A 19,825-nucleotide genomic window follows, 5' to 3' on the forward strand; every position below is an offset into this window, starting at 1 on the left:
ATACATTCAAAGAAACCAAAACAAATAAGTTCAGAAATTAAGTTATGTGTAATAAAATGGATTAACAAAATGGATTGAGAAAAAGTATTGAACACATGAAGAAATGGAGGTGCAAAAAGGCATGGAAAGCCAAGACACCAGCTGAAATCTATCAGTAATTAGAAAGCAATCCTGCCCCTTGTCAGTGCAAATTGATATCAGCTGGGTCAGTCTCAACTCATGGCCTATAAAAGGTGTCACATTACCAAGTAGTCACAAAAGAAACATCTCATGAGGGGTCAAGCGAAAAGCTTTCTCAAGACCTTTGCAATCTTATTGTTGCAAAACATACTGATGCCATTGGTTATACTGTATAAGCAGGATATTTTGGCTCAAACAAGAAAGCTGCGGGTAGATGATACATTTTCCATACTGTATGCCAAATGGGCTAACTTCAAGGAGTTTGCAGAGTAGGGGACAACTGATACAACAGTTGATTTGCCTTCATTAGTAGAATGGTGAACTTAGTATCTAGGTAGTGCCATACATAGCATTCAATCCAAAGTTGATTATGAAATACCATACTATGAGGTAAGATTGGTGTATGTAAACAGTGACCACGACCTATGAACCATTCACGTTTAGTAGAATCTTTTCTCTGTGTCAGGAGGCATGGTGTTTTCTGTTTTTCCCAGTCTCTATTTTATTTGTAGTAAGATACTGAACCAATCCATTCAGGAGCATCAAGAAGATAGTCATAGACATAACAATGACAGTGATGACAAAATGGTATTTTGTCACTAAGAGAGAATAAAAGTCTACTGAAAGAGTTTTTTTCACTTATTGTGGGATCATTCAATAGGTGTTTTTGGATAAATCATTTTTTGGACTTTGTTTTGTCATTTATCTCTGGATATCGGCACTGGATGTGAACCATATATATTTGTGCAATATAAGGAATTTTTTTTGGTTATAATATATTATAGATTTGTTTGCAAATTTGCTGTAGGGATTCACTGCATGTGGTTATTGTGTTTAAGATAGGTGCACTACTTTTATTTATATTTCTTTTCATATTTTTGATACAGATTTGATACACATTAATTGTTGAAAAAGTGCAGTGTTTGAGTTCACTCATTTATTGTTGTGGCTGTTCACTGGGAAAATAAGGGCAACTGATTATATAGTAGCGCATAAGTATTTTTATACATTATTGCTCAGGAGCTTGTTTTAAACTGGAGAAGTATGGCACTTTAAAGGCTTCAACAAACCTTTCTTTAAAGCCTTTTCACACTGATGTGCATTTGATGCATTCCCGATGACTTACAATGGAAGGTGCGCTTTTGAAAAACTGCACCAAAGATGCAGCATGCAGGACTTTTGAAAGGGGCCTACAGCTCTGCAGCAATATACACTGCTCTTATACAAGTTGAAGCCCGTGTGAGCAACACCTTTTTACATGTTATATTACTTTCAAGGGAAAGGGGATTTACCGCAATTGTTTTTCTGTGATTTTCACTCTCTTTTTACTTGCTTTTTTATTTATAATTTTGGTTTGTATTAGGCATAGAGATTTTCAAATTAGCTGTCACAATGACTGTTAAACAGATGCCGAAACAAAATATCCTCTTACACAGGGAGTGCATTGTTTTCCAAATATTTAGGTTACACTATAATATTAGACAAGGCCAATAAATATTGTAAAAGCTTTTTCTCTTTCATTGTGTAATCTAATGTCTATTTACAGTCATCCCTAATGATTACATTTTAAACTAATTATTTACATCTGTTTTTGATTAAGAGCATTTGTTTACATTATGTGCGCTATTCTGTTTCCCATCTATCTAATTTTCCTCAGTAATTTCATTTTATACCATCCAATTCTTAATAAGTGATGAATTCCTTTGGAATAATTGCTTGCTTCTACCTTTTTCTATATATCTTTTAGAATTAGCTTACTTGTACGACCATACACAAACAGGTTATCATTGTGTGCATATCAAATCTGGTGTGCTTTATGTTTCAAATTATACATATGGACTGCATTACCTTTGCATGGACCATATTTCCAATTTACTGAATATAGGATATAATAAGTGGGTCTGGCTCAATTTATAGTGGCATTAGTAAACTATGCACCAAACATTTATACCCAGGAACAGTCCAAGTGGGTTTATCCTAAACGTTTATTTCGTAAGGCAGCAAACAATAACCGTTTCAGTGCAGGAGGACTTTTTACAACAAGTCCTAGCATAAAACAAAACAAAACATCTGCAAGTTCCAGCCACAAATTCAGATCCGTTCCGGATTACCTGGATTCTCCCTATTAGGTATCCTAATACAAACAGGCAGCTTTTGTACCTTTTTTAGTACTCTGTTGGCAGCCAGCCTTTTAACGCAGCAGCAGTCTCTCACAATAAACAGAGTAAGAGATATAGAGACCTGAGTAACTGTCAGCTCATTTGTACAAAGGCCTTTACACAGCTGAGAATAATTTGAGATCTTGCTATCTAGTAAAATGTGGACCTAGGAATTTATTGCTTTATCCCCCCCAAAGCGCTACAAAGTCTCAAGGCTCCAGGACCCAAAACATAACTAAGATTCTGAAAAAAATTGAAAGTTTGCTTTCTCCTTTTTCTTACCATTTTCTCACTATCAGTCATAAGCCCTGGAGACCCTCACCATATTTGAAAGAGAAACCTAGGTGACATACTGTATATACACCATTCACAATACTGGCCAGCCAGTGCCCTACATTATGTGTGTATGTGAGCGTTTGTGTGTGTATATATATATATATATATATATATATATATATATATATATATACTGTGTGTATGTATGTATGTATGTAAATATATATATATATATATATATATATATATATATACATACATATATACAGTGCCTTGTGAAAGTATTCGGCCCCCTTGAACTTTGCGACCTTTTGCCACATTTCAGGCTTCAAACATAAAGATATTAAACTGTAATTTTTTGTGAAGAATCAACAACAAGTGGGACACAATCATGAAGTGGAACGAAATTTATTGGATATTTCAAACTTTTTTAACAAATAAAAAACTGAAAAATTGGGCGTGCAAAATTATTCAGCCCCCTTAAGTTAATACTTTGTAGGGCCACCTTTTGCTGCGATTACAGCTGTAAGTCGCTTGGGGTATGTCTCTATCAGTTTTGCACATCGAGAGACTGAAATTTTTGCCCATTCCTCCTTGCAAAACAGCTCGAGCTCAGTGAGGTTGGATGGAGAGTGTTTGTTTCACAGTTCTTTCCACAGATTCTCGATTGGATTCAGGTCTGGACTTTGACTTGGCTATTCTAACACCTGGATATGTTTATTTGTGAACCATTCCATTGTAGATTTTGCTTTATGTTTTGGATCATTGTCTTGTTGGAAGACAAATCTCTGTCCCAGTCTCAGGTCTTTTGCAGACTCCATCAGGTTTTCTTCCAGAATGGTCCTGTATTTGGCTCCATCCATCTTCCCATCAATTTTAACCATCTTCCCTGTCCCTGCTGAAGAAAAACAGGCCCAAACCATGATGCTGCCACCACCATGTTTGACAGTGGGGATGGTGTGTTCAGGGTGATGAGCTGTGTTGCTTTTACACCAAACACAACGCTTTGCATTGTTGTCAAAAAGTTCGATTTTGGTTTCATCTGACCAGAGCACCTTCTTCCACATGTTTGGTGTGTCTCCCAGGTGGCTTGTGGCAAACTTTAAACGACACTTTTTATGGATATCTTTAAAAAATGTCTTTCTTCTTGCCACTCCATAAAGGCCGGATTTGTGCAGTATACGACTGATTGTTGTCCATGGACAGAGTCTCCCACCTCAGCTGTAGAATTCTGCAGTTCATCCAGAGTGATCATGGGCCTCTTGGCTGCATCTCTGATCAGTCTTCTCCTTGTATGAGCTGAAAGTTTAGAGGGACGGCCAGGTCTTCGTAGATTTGCAGTGGTCTGATATTCCTTCCATTTCAATATTATCGCTTACAAAGTGCTCCTTGGGATGTTTAAAGCTTGGGAAATCTTTTTGTATCCAAATCCGGCTTTAAACTTCTCCACAACAGTATCTTGGACCTGCCTGGTGTGTTCCTTGTTCTTCATGATGCTCTCTGCGCTTTAAATGGGCCTCTGAGACTATCACAGTGCAGGTGCATTTATACCGAGACTTGATTACACACAGGTGGATTCTATTTATCATCATTAGTCATTTAGGTCAACTTTGGATCATTCAGAGATCCTCACGGACTTCTGGAGAGAGTTTGCTGCACTGAAAATAAAGGGGCTGAATAATTTTGCACGCCCAATTTTTCAGTTTTTTATTTGTTAACAAAGTTTGAAATATCCAATAAATTTTGTTCCACTTCATGATTGTTTCCCACTTGTTGTTGATTCTTCACAAAAAATTACAGTTTTATATTTTTATGTTTGAAGCCTGAAATCTGGCAAAAGGTTGAAAAGTTCAAGGGGGCCGAATACTTTCGCAATGCACTATATATATATATATATATATATATACAAACTGCTCAAAAAAATTAAAGGAACACTTTGAAATCACATCAGATCTCAATGGGGAAAAATAGGATGCTGGATATCTATACTGATGGAATCGGTAATGCGTTAGGAACGAAAAGGGATGCCAAATCGTTTGATGGAAATTAAAATGATCATCCTACAGAGGGCTGAATTTGAAGACACCCCGAAAATCAAAGTATAAAAATAATGCAGCAGGCTTACAACATTGGGGCATGCTCCTAATGAGACGGGGTATGGTGTACATGTAATTGTGCTAAGAATCTTACTGGTTACTATGTACTGCATACCAGATCTGGACCAGGCATCACTGAGCTCCAGAACAGACTGCAGTGCAACTTGGTGGCCTCGAATGTACAAAACATAATGTCCCAAAGGTGTTCTATTGGATTTAAGTCAGACAAGTGTGCCATCAATTCCTTCATCCTCCAGGAACTGGCTGCATACTCTTGCCACATGAGGCCGGGCATTGTAATGCACCAGGAGGAAGCCAGGACCCACTGCACCAGTGTAGGGTCTGTTCAATGGGTCCAAGGATTTCATCCTGATACCTAATAGCAGTCAGGGTAACATTGTCTATCCTGTAGAGGTCTGTGCGTCCCTCCATGGATATGCCTCCCCAGACCATCACTGACCCAACACCAAACCAGTCATGCTCAACGATGTTACAGGCAGCATAACATTCTCCACGGCTTCTCCAGACCCTTCTACGTCTGTCACATGTGCTCAGGGTAAACTTGCTTTCGTCTGTAAAAAGCACAGGGCACAAGTGGCGGACCTGCCAATTATGGTGTTCAGTGGAAAATGCCAATAGAGCTCCATGGTGCCGGGCAGTGAGCACAAGGCCCACTAGAGGACGTTGGGCCCTCAGGCCACCCTCATGAATTTGGTTTCTGATTGTTTGGTTTAGAAACATTCACACCAGTGGCCTGCCGGAGGTCATTTTGTAGGGCTCTGACAGTGCTCATCCTGTTCCTCCTTGCACAAAGGAGCAGATACCCGTCCTGCTGATGGGTTAAGGACCTTCTACGGCCCTGTCTAGCACTCCTAGAGTAACTACCTGTCTCCTGGAATCTCCTCCATGCTCTTGAGACTGTGCTGGGAGACACAATAAACCTTCTGGCAATGGGACATATTGATGTGCCATCCTGGAGGAGTTGGACTGCCTGTGCAACCTCTATAGGGTCCAGGTATCGCCTCATGCTACCAGTAGTGACACTGACCCTAGCCAAGTGCAAAACTAGTGAAAAACAGTCAGAAAATATGAGTAGGAAAACAAAATGTCAGTGGCCTCAACCTGTAAAACCATTCCTATTTTGGAGGTGTTCTCATTGTTGCCCATCTAGTGCCTCTGTTGTTAATCTCATTAACACCAAAGCAGTTGAAACTGATGAACAGCCCCCTCTGCTACTTAACTGACCAGATGAATATCCCGGGAGTTTACTTGAATTGATGCTTTACTCTGATTAAAAAGTGCTCCGAGCTATATATATATATATATATATATATACACACACACACACACATACATACATACATACAGTATATATATATATATACACACAGTGAGTGTGCATGCAATTGTGCTAAGAATCTTACTGGTTACTATGTACTGCATACCAGGTTGAGTACTTATCTGTGAATGCAGATGCCTTGCTTGTAGGAAAAAAAAAAAGAAGTAGAAACATGGGTTACACAGGGTTTCTCTAGAGGGGGATATGATGTGTTTCTATCATATTTGCTTATAGTCTCATCATCACACAAAGAGTTTTTGGAGCTTGTTGGAAAATCTCTTTGTTCCTATTCTACAAAGAAGACAGAGCAAGACTGCCACAGCTTCACATTCACTCAGTGGTCGAGTTGGGAGGAATAGAGCTGCGAGTCACATGTAACTGAGAATAGCAGACCACCACCTCTGATTCTTGGTGAGGCATCTGGCCATCTGTGACTAGCCTAACCTACAGTTCATTTAAAGTGGTTCTAAAGGCAGAAGGTTTCTTTTTTACCTTAAAGCATTCTATGTATTAAGATAAATAACCTATGTGCAGCATCGACCCCAGCCTCCCCTAATACGCACCTGAGTCCCATCTTGATCCAGCGATGTGCACGAGAACCTCGGCTCTCCAGGGACCCCCACTCCTCTTAGGATGAGACAGCAGCAGGTGCCACTGGCTCTCTCTGCTGTCATTTACAGCCAGTGAGCCAATGAGGAGAGAGAGGAGGCCTGGTAGCAAGCCTGCTCAGGTGGCACTCAGCAGGAGGGAAGGACCAGGAGCGTCGGTGGGGTACCTGAGAAGAGGAGGATTGGGACTGCTCTGTGCATAACCAATGCACAGAGCAGGTAAGCACTGTATGACATGTTTAATACTTTTTTTAAGAAAAAGCCAAGCCTTTATTATCACTTTAAGGATGGGGGTAAAACACAGGTCAGATTTTCATTTAACTCCAACCCTATAGGCTAACTAATTCCTCTATCCCCACTATACAGCAACGATGGACGAATCTGCCGCTGCAGCTATTGTATATTGACTGCTTACAAAATACACTGACAGGGGCTGCATCTGATTGGTTGCAGGAATGTTGGAAAGGCGCTACCCTCCGGAAATGGCCTTAGAAATAGACAGATTGCAAATAGAGGTTTATTATAGTGATAGGGTTGGCAACATTGCAATTTTTTGTCTGCTGTTTGTGTCCACACTATTGTCAGCACAACTAAAAGTAATATCACATCTTCATCACATTATTATACTTTTTTATTTAGGTTTGAGGTTCAGCCTACGGGTGGTAGCAGCAATTCCAGATCATTAAGTCTATCATCTCTCATCTTTGGCTCCATTACCGCCAGCCAGCCCTAGCAGCGCACCAGCATATATACATTATTTACAACCAAAAGTAAGTTGTCACAAGAAAAAAAGGGAAGACTTGAAATGGGGGATGCCTGTTCTGGTGACAACTAAGGGGGGTTATGTTCCCAAATTTCAAGAAGTTTCCTCCTGCTTTCCATTGTATCCATGAAGTAAAGAGGAAACTCCAAACTGAAACACAGACTGCAACAAAAATATGAAAAGGGTTCTAACATTTCCCTACTCTATTTTTTTTTTAACACTTTGACTTTACATTTACTTTAAATTGTAATAACTTTTGTAGTTGACAGATTTTAACTCATTATACATCATGTGTCATTTTAGAGGGTACTAGTTTACACCCTTATACATAATAGTAAAGGATTTGTTGCAACTTTCTGAAAAAAAGGCGTAAAAGCTACAGTTACAGCATTCAGAAAGGTCATTTTTACAAGATGTACCCCACTGACATAAATATTCTTAATTGCACCACAAAACTCCTTTGAAGCTGGAGCTAAGCTTGTTATCAAGCAATCTCTGGGAATGAAGCCACCTGAAAGGTCATGGAGATAACTTTGACTTTATTGCCATATACAATTATAATCCAACCAGTCTTTCAGAGGGAGTTAATAACCTTATCCTTTAGAATGCTGGACATCTAAAACCCAAACTATTGAGGCAAATAGGAGGTCAGTGCAATGCATTACAGTAAATGCCTTATAAACTTTTTATAGAGTCTGAAGAACTGATACAAACATCGGCTCTAGGTCAAAGGCTATTCAAACAAGAACTGACATTATAGTAAACTTTCCCTTTCTTTGTACCAAAGGGCACCAACTAATGAAAGAGTGGTTCTTGAAATATGTCTCTTTTGTTATGGTAATTATTTCATTAATTTCTATAACAGCACCGTGGATTGTTAGGATTTTATTGGAAGTTAAAATATCCCTGAGTATAAAAAGCAGTTCAATTTCTTATTGGTAGCTTGAAGAACCATCTTTCTCTTTAGATTTTTACTTTCTTTATCAAGGCATAACCTTTTCTTTGTGATATTAAATATTTCTGTAATGGCGGCACAAGGAAAAAAACTCTTCAATATCCATTAACCTATGCAGAAAGGTTAAACTATGTTCCAATAAACTAATTAAAGCTATTACTTTAATGTTATGCTAGTTTCTTTCATGTTTTATGGACTAGGTATACCTATATATTCTAGGGGTTTGAAGTGTTAATTTCTCACTAAGTAATAGTATCATTATTTTCTATATACATAAATGAATGAATGCTTATCATATAAAATACACACCTTGCTTGAAAATAAATCTTGAGCAAGGTCAGTTTTGTACATGAAATGCACAAAATGACCAATACACGTAAAATTGTAACACATAGCATGGTTTCTCTTTTTCTGAAAGCCCTGTAATAAATGTATTGGTATCAGCATGAGATTTTGTCCAGAATATAAGATCTAGTTTCTCTGTATGTATTGTGTAAGATGCATATATGACAGTTTATTAAAAGGAGATTTTTTTTTTTTAAGTATAAAGATTAAAGTTATCAAAATGCAAATAATCTTACCAATAGGCTCAATTCACTAAGCTATAATATGTGTGATATTTGCCACAACAAATGCTAATTTCAGCAACGTGACTAGAATGACCATTATAGCTTAATGATTTGAGCTTAATGTATGGTAATGTTTTAAAGGCCTTGTGTTTATGTACAATGTGTAGTTATGTGAGGGCAACCATAGTTGCTCTTTACATATGCAGGCTCCACTTCCTGCTTAGTAGCTCACACGATTCGGTTTTGTTCATACTCCTGATTTACAGATAAACCTCTAGGCAGAATCCTTCAATTTAGACTACCAATGTTTTCGACCATATGAAGGAGCATGAATCACCAATTTTTTAAACATAGGAAAAAAAGGTTTCTATATTTTAAAGTGGCACTGTCATCATGCACAGTGGAGAATGAGGGGGTCAGTGGGCCCTTTGCAGAGGTTCTGTTACTTTGCCCTCCATGAGAAACGTGTCAGTATCTTTTTTAAATACAAGGGGATCGAATTAAACAAAATGCCTAGACCTAAATTACTCACCAATGAGCGGAAAGAATACTGGCTGGCCACACATCCAGTAAAGTCACCTTTATTTCAGCAAGTCCATAAAAACATTTTCAAAAAACACAAATAGAGGGGAACAGCATCACCAGCTAACGCGTTTCACGCTTCCGTATTGCTTAGTCATAGCTCACTAGTGATTTTACTGGACATGCAGCCAATCAGTATTCTTTTTGCTCATTGGAATCCGTGATGGACCTCACCTGTGAAGGTGGGGATGGGAGACTAACCTAGAACGGTGTTAACACACATGTAAATAATTCATCAACAGACAGAAGCACTGATATTGACAAACACTGAAACATTGTTTAGCTACTTCTCTCTATTTTCTCTCTTTATTGCCCCAAACTGAGTGCGTCACCTCCGATCGGACTGCGCAAGTTGGAGGCCGGACCCGGAATGACGTCACCTCCAATTGGAGGTGACGCACTCGGGCTGGGGCAATAAAAAGAGTGAGCGCTGCAATGGCGGCCAGAGGAGCGGGGATGTTCGTGGCGGGAGCACCATAAGATCAACCATAGTAGGATTGGGATACTTATATGTACTCGTCTTGTTTGGAGGATCTGCTTTATTACAATACAGCAGTCTTGATCCCCTGGGGAAAAGGCAAAATCCAATGCAATTAATAAACACATGAATGCAGGTCTGCCATGACTCTAATATGGGCACTTGGGAGCTCATCCAAGACCATACATTAATCATCTTAGTTTGGTCAGCCCCCTCCTCTATACTACCATATTTGTGACATCAAGTGACAATTCTGGAGACAACAACTGAACCCTTATATCGTCAATTCGCCCCTGAAGAAGCTTTTTAGCGAAACATGTTGGGCAAGGATATGGGTGGCAGCACTAGTGGCCCCACCTAATCAAATACAAGAGGGTTCACACATTGTCGAATTGTTGTAAATTTTCATAAATTGTCTAAATATATGTATTTTCTATATTTTTCTATCTTTGCTATATAAAGTGTTTTTAAATCTGTAATTTGAAATAAAATGTATATTTTTTTTATCAACTATGTGTTGGTGTACATCATGAGTATTATACCAAGAAAGTCCCCATTTAGCCCACATTCACCAATCCCCAATAGGGGTTTTTGGTAACCCAATTACTCATTGAAATTTGGGATGTAGGTATCAGATATCCATAAGGTGCGTATATAGGGTACGTTCTTAATACCTAGGGGAGCACGGCGGTGTGGTGAAGGCTCTTGGTGGTATTTTGGTGAATAGAGGAAGATCTGTCTTGGGACTATTCCACACTATTCTTATCTTTCCATTGCCGTGAAAAATAGACTTGCAGTACCTTTGCATGCTGATTTACCAACAGGACATTTATGTTGATTGATTAAGATCATACCTGATTATATTCATTTATTTGAATTATTGACATATTCGCTGCTCTTTGTAATAAGAGTGTATTAGCGCTGCTAGTGCATATATGGGCCTGGTTTATATACGCACCTTTTGGATATTATTTGACGGTATAGCAGCAGCTTTTTTCAGAATATTGTGAGTGATTAACTAATAGTTTTCTCATCCTCAAGTGGGTATTACTATTTGGGTGTGATTGCATAATACCTAAGCGCTGAGTGGGTGGGACAGGACTTGGGTCTTGATTTTGCTCCTTTACTTTTAGGCATCAGATATACAACTTTTTGCTATATAGCACAATCTTTCAATTTACATGTTTACAGGGATTGTCTTAAAACTGAAGTCTGAAAGCTGTTACAATAAAAAATAAAAGTGGTTGTAAACCTTTGAAATGAAAAATGAACAAAGCTGATTATAATATAAAGTCTTCTTGGCCTAATCCATAGCACCTACAGTGCCTTGCGAAAGTATTCGGCCCCCTTGAACTTTTCGACCTTTTGCCACATTTCAGGTGTCAAACATAAAGATAAAAAACTGTAATTTTTTTTTGAAGAATCAACAACAAGTGGGACACAATCATGAAGTGGAACGAAATTTATTGGATATTTCAAACTTTTTTACCAAATAAAAAAGCTAAAAATTAGGCGTGCAAAATTATTCAGCCCCCTTAAGTTAATACTTTGTAGCGCCACCTTTTTCTGCGATTACAGCTGTAAGTCGCTTGGGGTATGTCTCTATCAGTTTTGCACATTGAGAGACTGAAATTTTTGCCCATTCCTCCTTGCAAAACAGCTCGAGCTCAGTGAGGTTGGATGGAGAGCGTTTGTGAACAGCAGTTTTCAGTTCTTTCCACAGATTCTCGATTGGATTCAGGTCTGGACTTTGACTTGGCCATTCTAACACCTGGATATGTTTATTTGTGAACCATTCCATTTTAGATTTTGCTTTATGTTTTGGATCATTGCCTTGTTGGAAGACAAATCTCCGTCCCAGTCTCAGGTCCTTGCAGACTCCATCAGGTTTTCTTCCAGAATGGTCCTGTATTTGGCTCCATCCATCTTCCCATCAATTTTAACCATCTTACCTGTCCCTGCTGAAAAAAAGCAGGCCCAAACCATGATGCTGCCACCACCATGTTTGACAGTGGGGATGATGTGTCCAGGGTGATGAGCTGTGTTGCTTTTACACCAAACTTAACGTTTTGCATTGTTGCCAAAAAGTTCGATTTTAGTTTCATCTGACCAGAGCACCTTCTTCCACATGTTTGGTGTGTCTCCCAGGTGGCTTGTGGCAAACTTTAAACGACACTTTTTATGGATATCTTTAAGAAATGGCTTTCTTCTTGCCACTCTTCCATAAAGGCCAGATTTGTGCAGAATACGACTGATTGTTGTCCTATGGACAGAGTCTCCCACCTCAGCTGTAGATCTCTGCAGTTCATCCAGGGTGATCATGGGCCTCTTGGCTGCATCTCTGATCAGTCTTCTCCTTGTATGAGCTGAAAGTTTAGAGGGACGGCCAGGTCTTCGTAGATTTGCAGTGGTCTGATCCTCCTTCTATTTCAATATTATCGCTTACACAGTGCTCCTTGGGATGTTTAAAGCTTGGGAAATCTTTTTGTATCCAAATCCGGCTTTACTCTTCTCCACAACAGTATCTCGGACCTGCCGGGTATGTTTCTTGTTCTTCATGATGCTCTCTGCGCTTTAAACGGACCTCTGAGACTATCACAGTGCAGGTGCATTTATACAGAGACTTAATTACACACAGGTGGATTCTATTTATCATCATTAGTCATTTAGGTCAACATTGGATCATTCAGAGATCCTCACTGAACTTCTGGAGAGAGTTTGCTGCACTGAAAGTAAAGGGACTGAATAATTTTGCACGCCCAATTTTTCAGTTTTTTATTTGTTAACAAAATCTGAAATATCCAATAAATTTAGTTTCACTTCATGATTGTGTCCCACTTGTTGTTGATTCTTCACAAAAAATTACAGTTTTATATCTTTATGTTTGAAGCCTGAAATGTGGCAAAAGGTCGCAAAGTTCAAGGGGGCCGAATACTTTCGCAAGGCACTGTGTGTAGATATATATTTATATATATAAGAGAGCGAGAGATGTGTTGGTATAATGTTTATGACCTAACATAGATAATGGGGGTTTTTATTGTATAAAATTTAGCAAGCAGCATTGGCTGTTAACCACCTAAGTTCCGGCCTAAAGCATTTTTTTTATACATGATAAGAGACTTAAGGATAGAGGGGGTGTGTGCTCTGGCGCCCGCCAATCATTAGGCAGAGAGACAGAATGGCGATCTGCCTATGTAAACAAGGCAGATTGCCATTCTGACAGGAGGGAAGAGATGAAATGTGTGTCCCTGCAAAGCCGGGAATAAATCCCATCTCTTCCCCTAGTAAAAGCACTTCCCACAAGTATAGAAAAATACTGGCTAGGCACACAGTTAACCCTTTGATCGCCCCTGACCTTAACCCCTTCCCAGCCAGTGTTATTAGTACAGTAACAGTGCATATTTTTTAGCACTGATCGCTATATTAGTGTCACTGGTGCCCAAAAAGTGTCAAAAGTGTCAGTTAGTGTCAGAATGTCCGCCGCAATATCGCAGTCCCTCTATAAGTCGCTGATCGCTGCCATTACTAGCAATAAATAAATAAAAATATCCCATAGTTTGTAGATGCTATTACTTTTGGGCAAACCAATCACTACAGGCTTATTGGGATTGTTTTTACCAAAAATATGTAGCAGAATACATATTGGCCTAAATTCATGAAGAAATTCGATTTTTTTTTTAAATTTTTTAATGGATATGTTTTTTTTATCATAAAGTAAAAAATATTGTTTTTTTTTCAAAACTGTCTGTCTTTTTTGTTTATAGAGCAAACAATTAAAACCGCAGGGTTGATCAAATACCACCAAAAGAAAGAAAGAGCCAAGACCCCAGAAGTAGAGGTTCCGGGCTACTCTGCGCAACACCACTGCACAGAGGAGAAAAAATACCTTTTACTAGGGATGCACCAATACCAGTTTTTTTACAATCGTGTTCAAAGACCGATACTTTTTCTCAAGTACTCATTGATACCAATTACGGTGTGACTTTGTTCAGCAGTTCAGGTGCAATTCAGGTTGGAATTGTCAAACTGTATGACAATGGAAATCTCACCTGAACCATGCTCAAAATCGTACCTGACTCTTTTTAGAAATGCGCTGCAGCTGTCTTGCACATATATGAACTTGCTCCATTGAAAAGGCTGCATGTCATGCGAATCAGATGCAATTCAAAACGCACCCAGTTCGCAAATATGTGAACCGGGTTAAAGGTGGCCCTTACTTCTGCAAACTTGAAGGTATTTAAGTATCAGAGCATACTGGTACCGTTATCAGTATTGGTGCAACCCTACCCTTTACAACTGCTTTAACAAAAAAGGGTTAAGTAGTACATATTTTTATTTTAATCTTTTCTTTTTTTTTTTCTTGTGAGGTTGCTTTAACAAAAGACATTCCTTTGGTCTGCATGTGAATTAGCGACTGTAATAGGACGTAAAAAATATTGTTACATTGTATTTACCATTATCCTTTGAAACACAGATTGGAAGCATCATTTTTCACAGAAGCTGCTGCAGACACTCCTGGAGCAAAAAGGAAGACCATGCTGTGAAATTTGGCAGCTGTCTTGCAGATAATAGCCATGGCTACACTGTGGTCTAGTGGTTTGCACTTCTGTCTTGCAGAGCCAGGGTCCTCCGTTCATATCCCAACTATCTGCATTTAGTTTGCATTGTCCAATCTGTGCAATCTTGGTACTCCGGTTTCATACCACACTCCAAAGACATGCTGGAAGGTGAACTGACTCAACTGAGTGGGTTCAAGATGGCTGCCTCATCTCCTAAGTGCTTTGAGTCTCAACAAAGAAAAGTGCTAAGACAATACAAATCAAACATTGATCAGGTTTTTTTAGGGAGTACATCATATGTCCAAGGTTGGTTATATAGATTATTCTGCAAATCACGTGTAGTAGGAAGCAGCTTAGATATTGTTTCAAGGTTATTATAATATTTGAAAAGGTATCTGTAAATTGTACGTCACTCCAAATTTACTGACAATATTGGATATAAATAAGAAAAAGGTAGTGCTTTCACTTTTAATTGACATACAGACAAAGTTCAAGCACAGACCCAGACCATCTGATACTGTGACCCAGAAAAGATGAAAGGCTATTCATTTGTAGTAAAATATACTCACACTGTGACAAAGATATTAGCACCTAAATGCTCACAAGACCTGGTTTCTCCATTTGTTTAGTGAAAGTCATGGAAAAGTTAATGAGCCGTAGTCCTAACACGACAGGATATTATTAGCCTGCATTTAAAGGTTTCTTAGGCTGTGGTGATAGGCATTATTAGCCAGTGTTCTGCACATTCATTAACGTGTCTCTATATTAGTGTCGGAAAGAGAAAAACTTGTAGCGATAACGTAAAACAAAGGCTAAACGACCAGATGTCCTTACAGGATAATTTAAATACAAATAATAGAAAAAAAAGCTAGTTTAAAAGATTAAGATCTAATTCATTATTGCTGAAAAAGAAGAAAAAAAGATCATGGCAAAATCCAAGACCTATTGTGGATGCATTTTAATGATACTCCCATATATTTTCTTTCTCGTGTACGTTTTAAAAATTATCTCTGGCAGACTTCGCCAAGGTAGACTGGCAAGATTTAGAAGTAACTACAATGTTTAATACTGTTTAACAAATACCTGGAAATTGCAAAAAATGTACTGCTTTAACCTGTATTGATAAAATAAAGAGCAAAACAAATGGGTAAAAATAGTCACTAAGAGGAGCTTTTACATAGCTCTCTCTATGTTTCTGAGCTCCTCAGATCAGACAACACTGAAGAAATGACTTTTTGCTACAATGTAAAGTAGTGAGTGTACAGCTTGTAGAACAGTGTAAATTTGCTGTCCCCCCAAAATAACTCAACACACAGCCATTAATGTCTAAATTGCTGGCTGCCGGTGTCATGTGACTCGTTAGTATTACAAGGTCTCAGGTATGAATGGGGAGCGGGTGTTAAATTTGATGTTATCGTTCTCACTCTTTCATACTGGTCGCTGGAAGTTTAACATGGCACCTTGTGGCAAAGAGCTCTCTGAGGATCTGAAAAAAATAATTGTTGCTCTACATAAAGATGGCCTAGGCCAGTGATGGCAGATCTTGGCACCCCAGATGTTTTGAAACTACATTTCCCATGATGCTAAACTACATTGCAGAGTGCATGAGCATGATGGGAAATGTAGTTCCAAAACATCTGGGGTGCCAAGGTTCGCCATCACTGGCCTAGGCTATAAGAAGTTTGCCAGCCTGAAACTGAGCTGCAGCACAGTGGCCAAGACCATACAGTGGTTTAAAAGGAAAGGTCCACTCAGAACAGGCCTCGCCATGGTCGACCAAGGAGGGTGTCATATCCAGAGGTTTTCTCTGGGAAATAGACGTAGGAGTGCTGCCAGCACTGCTGCAGAGGTTGAAAGGGTGGGGGGTCAGCCTCTCAGTGCTCAGACCATACACCGCACAATACATCAAATTGGTCTGCATGGCTGTCATCTCAGAAGAAAGCCTCTTCTGAAGATAATGATCAAGAAAGCCTGCAAACAGTTTGCAGAAATCAAGCAGACTAAGGACATGGATTACTGGAACCATGTCCTGTGGTCTGATGAGACCAAGATAAACTTATTTGGTTCAGATGTGTAAAGTGAGTGTGGCGGCAACCAGGTGAGGAGTACAAAGACATGTGTGCCTTGCCTACAGTCAAGCATGGTGGTGGAAGTGTCATAGTCTGGACCTGCCGGCAGCGGGGAAAACGATCCGGTCCCGGATCCTCAGAGACAGGAAGTCGAGTGAGGGCAAGATGGCCCTCACTCGACTCTATGGTCTTGGAGGACCGGAGCTACGTCAAAATTCGTTGCCTAGCAACCGGTTTGAAGGGCTGCTTTTTTTTTTTTTCCTTTTTCAACAATTTGTTTTTTTCTTTTTTAGTGTAGTTGTGAGGTGTGAGGTCTTTTTGACCTCAGATCTCACAATAAAGAGGACCTGTCATGATTATTTCTATTACAAGGGATGTTTACATTCCTTGTAATGGGAATAAAAATGATCAAAACATTTTTTTTTTAAACTGTGTAAAAATAAAAAAATAATAAATAAAATAAATAGGAAAAAAAAAATTAAAGCGCCATGTCCCAGTTAGCTTGCGCGCAGAAGCGAACGCATACGCAAGTTCCACCCACATATGTAAACGGTGTTCAAACCATACATGTGAGGTATCGCCGCGATCGTTAGATCGAGAGCAATAATTTGAGCCCTAGACCTCCTCTGTAACTCTAAGCTGGTAACCTGCAGAAATTTTTAAATTGTAGCCTATGGGGATTTTTAAGTACCAATGTTTGGCGCCATTCTGTGAGCGTGCGCAATTTTGAAGCATGACATGTTGGGTATCTAATTACTCTGCATAACATTATCTTTCACATTATGGAAAAAAATGGGCTAAATTTACTGTTTTCTTATTTTTTAATTCAAAAAAGTTAATTTTTTTTAAAAAAATTGCATTTGGAAGACTGCTGCGCAAATATGGTGTGATAAAAAATATTGCAACGATCTCCATTTTATTCTCTAGGGTCTCTGCTAAAAAAATATATAATGTTTGGGGGTTCTAAGTAGTTTTCTAGCAAAAAAAATGATTCTAGCTTGTAAACACCAAGTGTCAAAAATAGGCCCCGTCTTAAAGTGGATAAATGGACAACTTTGTGTAAAGTGCTACTTGGATGTTAGGCCTCTGTATGTGGCTAGGCTGTGTAAAAGTGTTACACATGTGGTATCGCCATACTCAGGAGGAATAGCAGAATGTATTTTGGGGTGCAATTTTTGCTATGTACATGCTATGTGTTAGAAATATTGCATAAATGGACAGCTTTGTGTAAAAAAAATGCGTTTTAATTTTTTTTCCACATTTTCCAAAAACTTGTGGAAAAAAATGACATATTCAAAAGACTCATTATGCCACAAAAATTATACGTTGGGCTGTTTGCTTTCCAAAATGGGGTCATTTTATGGGGGTTTCCATTGTCCTGGTGCTCCAGGGCCTTCAACAGTGTGATAGGTTGTCAGGAAATTATATGTGTAATTTGTGCTCCTAGAATGCCGGTTGGTGCTACTTGGATGTTAGGCCTCTGTATGTGGCTAGGCTGTGAAAAAGTCTCACACATGTGGTATCGCCATACTCAGGAGGAGTAGTAGAATGTGTTTTGGGGTGTAGTTGCAAGTATACATATGCTGTGTGAGAGAAATAACCTGTTAATACGTCAATTTGTAAAAAAACTTCAAAAAACTCACCATGCCCCTTATTAAATACCCTGGAATGTCTACTTTCCAAAAAGGGGTCATTTGGGGGGTATTTGTACTTTCCTGACTTTTTAGTGTCTCAAGAAATGAGATAGGCCTTCAGTACATCAGGTGTGATCAAGTGTGATACATTTTCAATGATTAGCACCATAACTTGTGGACTCTATAACTTTCACAAAGACCAAACAATATACACTTATTTGGGTTATTTTTACCAAAGATAAGTAGCAGTATACATTTAGGCCAAAATTTGTGAAGAAAAATTACTAATTTGCAAAATTTTATGACAGAAACAAAGAAAAATGCGTTTTTTCACAATATTTTCAGTCTTTTTTTATTTATAGCGCAAAAAATAAAAAACCCAGTAGTGATTAAATACCATCAAAAGAAAGCTCTATTTGTGTGACAAAAAAGGACACAATTTTTTTATGGGTAAAGTGTTGCATGACTGAGTAATTGTCATTCAAAGTGTGAGAGCGCTGAAAGCTGAAAATCGGTCTGGGCAGGAAGGGGGTGAAAGTGCACTGTAGGCAAGTGGTTAAGAACCTTGGGTTCTCCTGGTATGCTCAGAAGAAGAGAAAGAATTATGTGTGGGTACAGAATCTCTTAGACATTGAGATTTTTCATTATTTAACATGTTATACTTTTGCATGCTACAGGTTTGCTTTAAGGAAATGTATAGTCTGCCATTCTCCTTCTGAACATCCCAGTTGCCTGGCTGTCCTTGGGTTCAATAATTTCTGGGTCACACCCCTAGAACAAACACATAACGAATCAGAAAAGAAAATCTGTTCAATCTGGGCTGCAGCAATTAGTCAGTGTGAAATATGTCAAAAGGTGAATGCTACTACTGTTTAGTAAACAAGAAAAGTTGCTGCAGCCCAGAGTTCAATGATTCTTTTCGTCTTCATTTTGTTTTTTCTGTTTTTTTACTAATTTGCCAAAGTGCAATAAGTCAGACCATTACCTACACATTTTGCAGTGGAGATTGTGATGAGCCGCTCACCTTGAGTGATAGGAGGTCAGCAAAAGCAGCTAATGGTTTACGTGCACACAGGCTTCCTAGAAGATTTAACCCATATAGCTTTATATTTTGGGAGTCAGGAAGCATCTCTATCTAAATTTGACAAAACCCATAATTCTCCTGTAAAAAGGAGAAACATCTGCCTGAAGACTCTTTAGTACTCAAGACTTCGATGTGTGTTGGATTTCTGGTACCCTGTTTCCCTCTGTGGTTCCTCTCACCAACTCTTCTGTTTCTACAGGACACAGCAGACTAAACCACTACATGCAGCAGGGAACCAAGAAATTGCCCCAGAAGTGTTGGATTCCAAAGAGTTTCTCTTCAACATAGGGGTGTTCTGTGGAGCTGTTAGTAGGAAAGGCAAGTATTTACAATTTTCTTTCGAGAGAATTTTCTTTCTAGAGAACCTCTTTTTTGGCAATTTAGGTGACAGCAAACCTGTGCTTACATATTTAAGGCTAAAAACATGGACCATAACGTGCATACATAATAGTCATACCTGCAGCATTCCTGTAA

At 38.8% G+C, this 19,825-nt stretch overlaps 1 protein-coding gene across 1 annotated transcript in view; it reads right to left on the reverse strand.

Moving 5' to 3' along the window:
- PIGN (phosphatidylinositol glycan anchor biosynthesis class N) overlaps positions 1 to 19,825 on the reverse strand; it is a 710,925-nt gene that overhangs the window by 2,112 nt on the left and 688,988 nt on the right. The window lies entirely within an intron of this gene.

This window comes from Pelophylax lessonae, assembly GCF_965119305.1.
Source record: "Pelophylax lessonae genome assembly, chromosome: 5".
Lineage (NCBI taxonomy): Eukaryota > Metazoa > Chordata > Amphibia > Anura > Ranidae > Pelophylax > Pelophylax lessonae.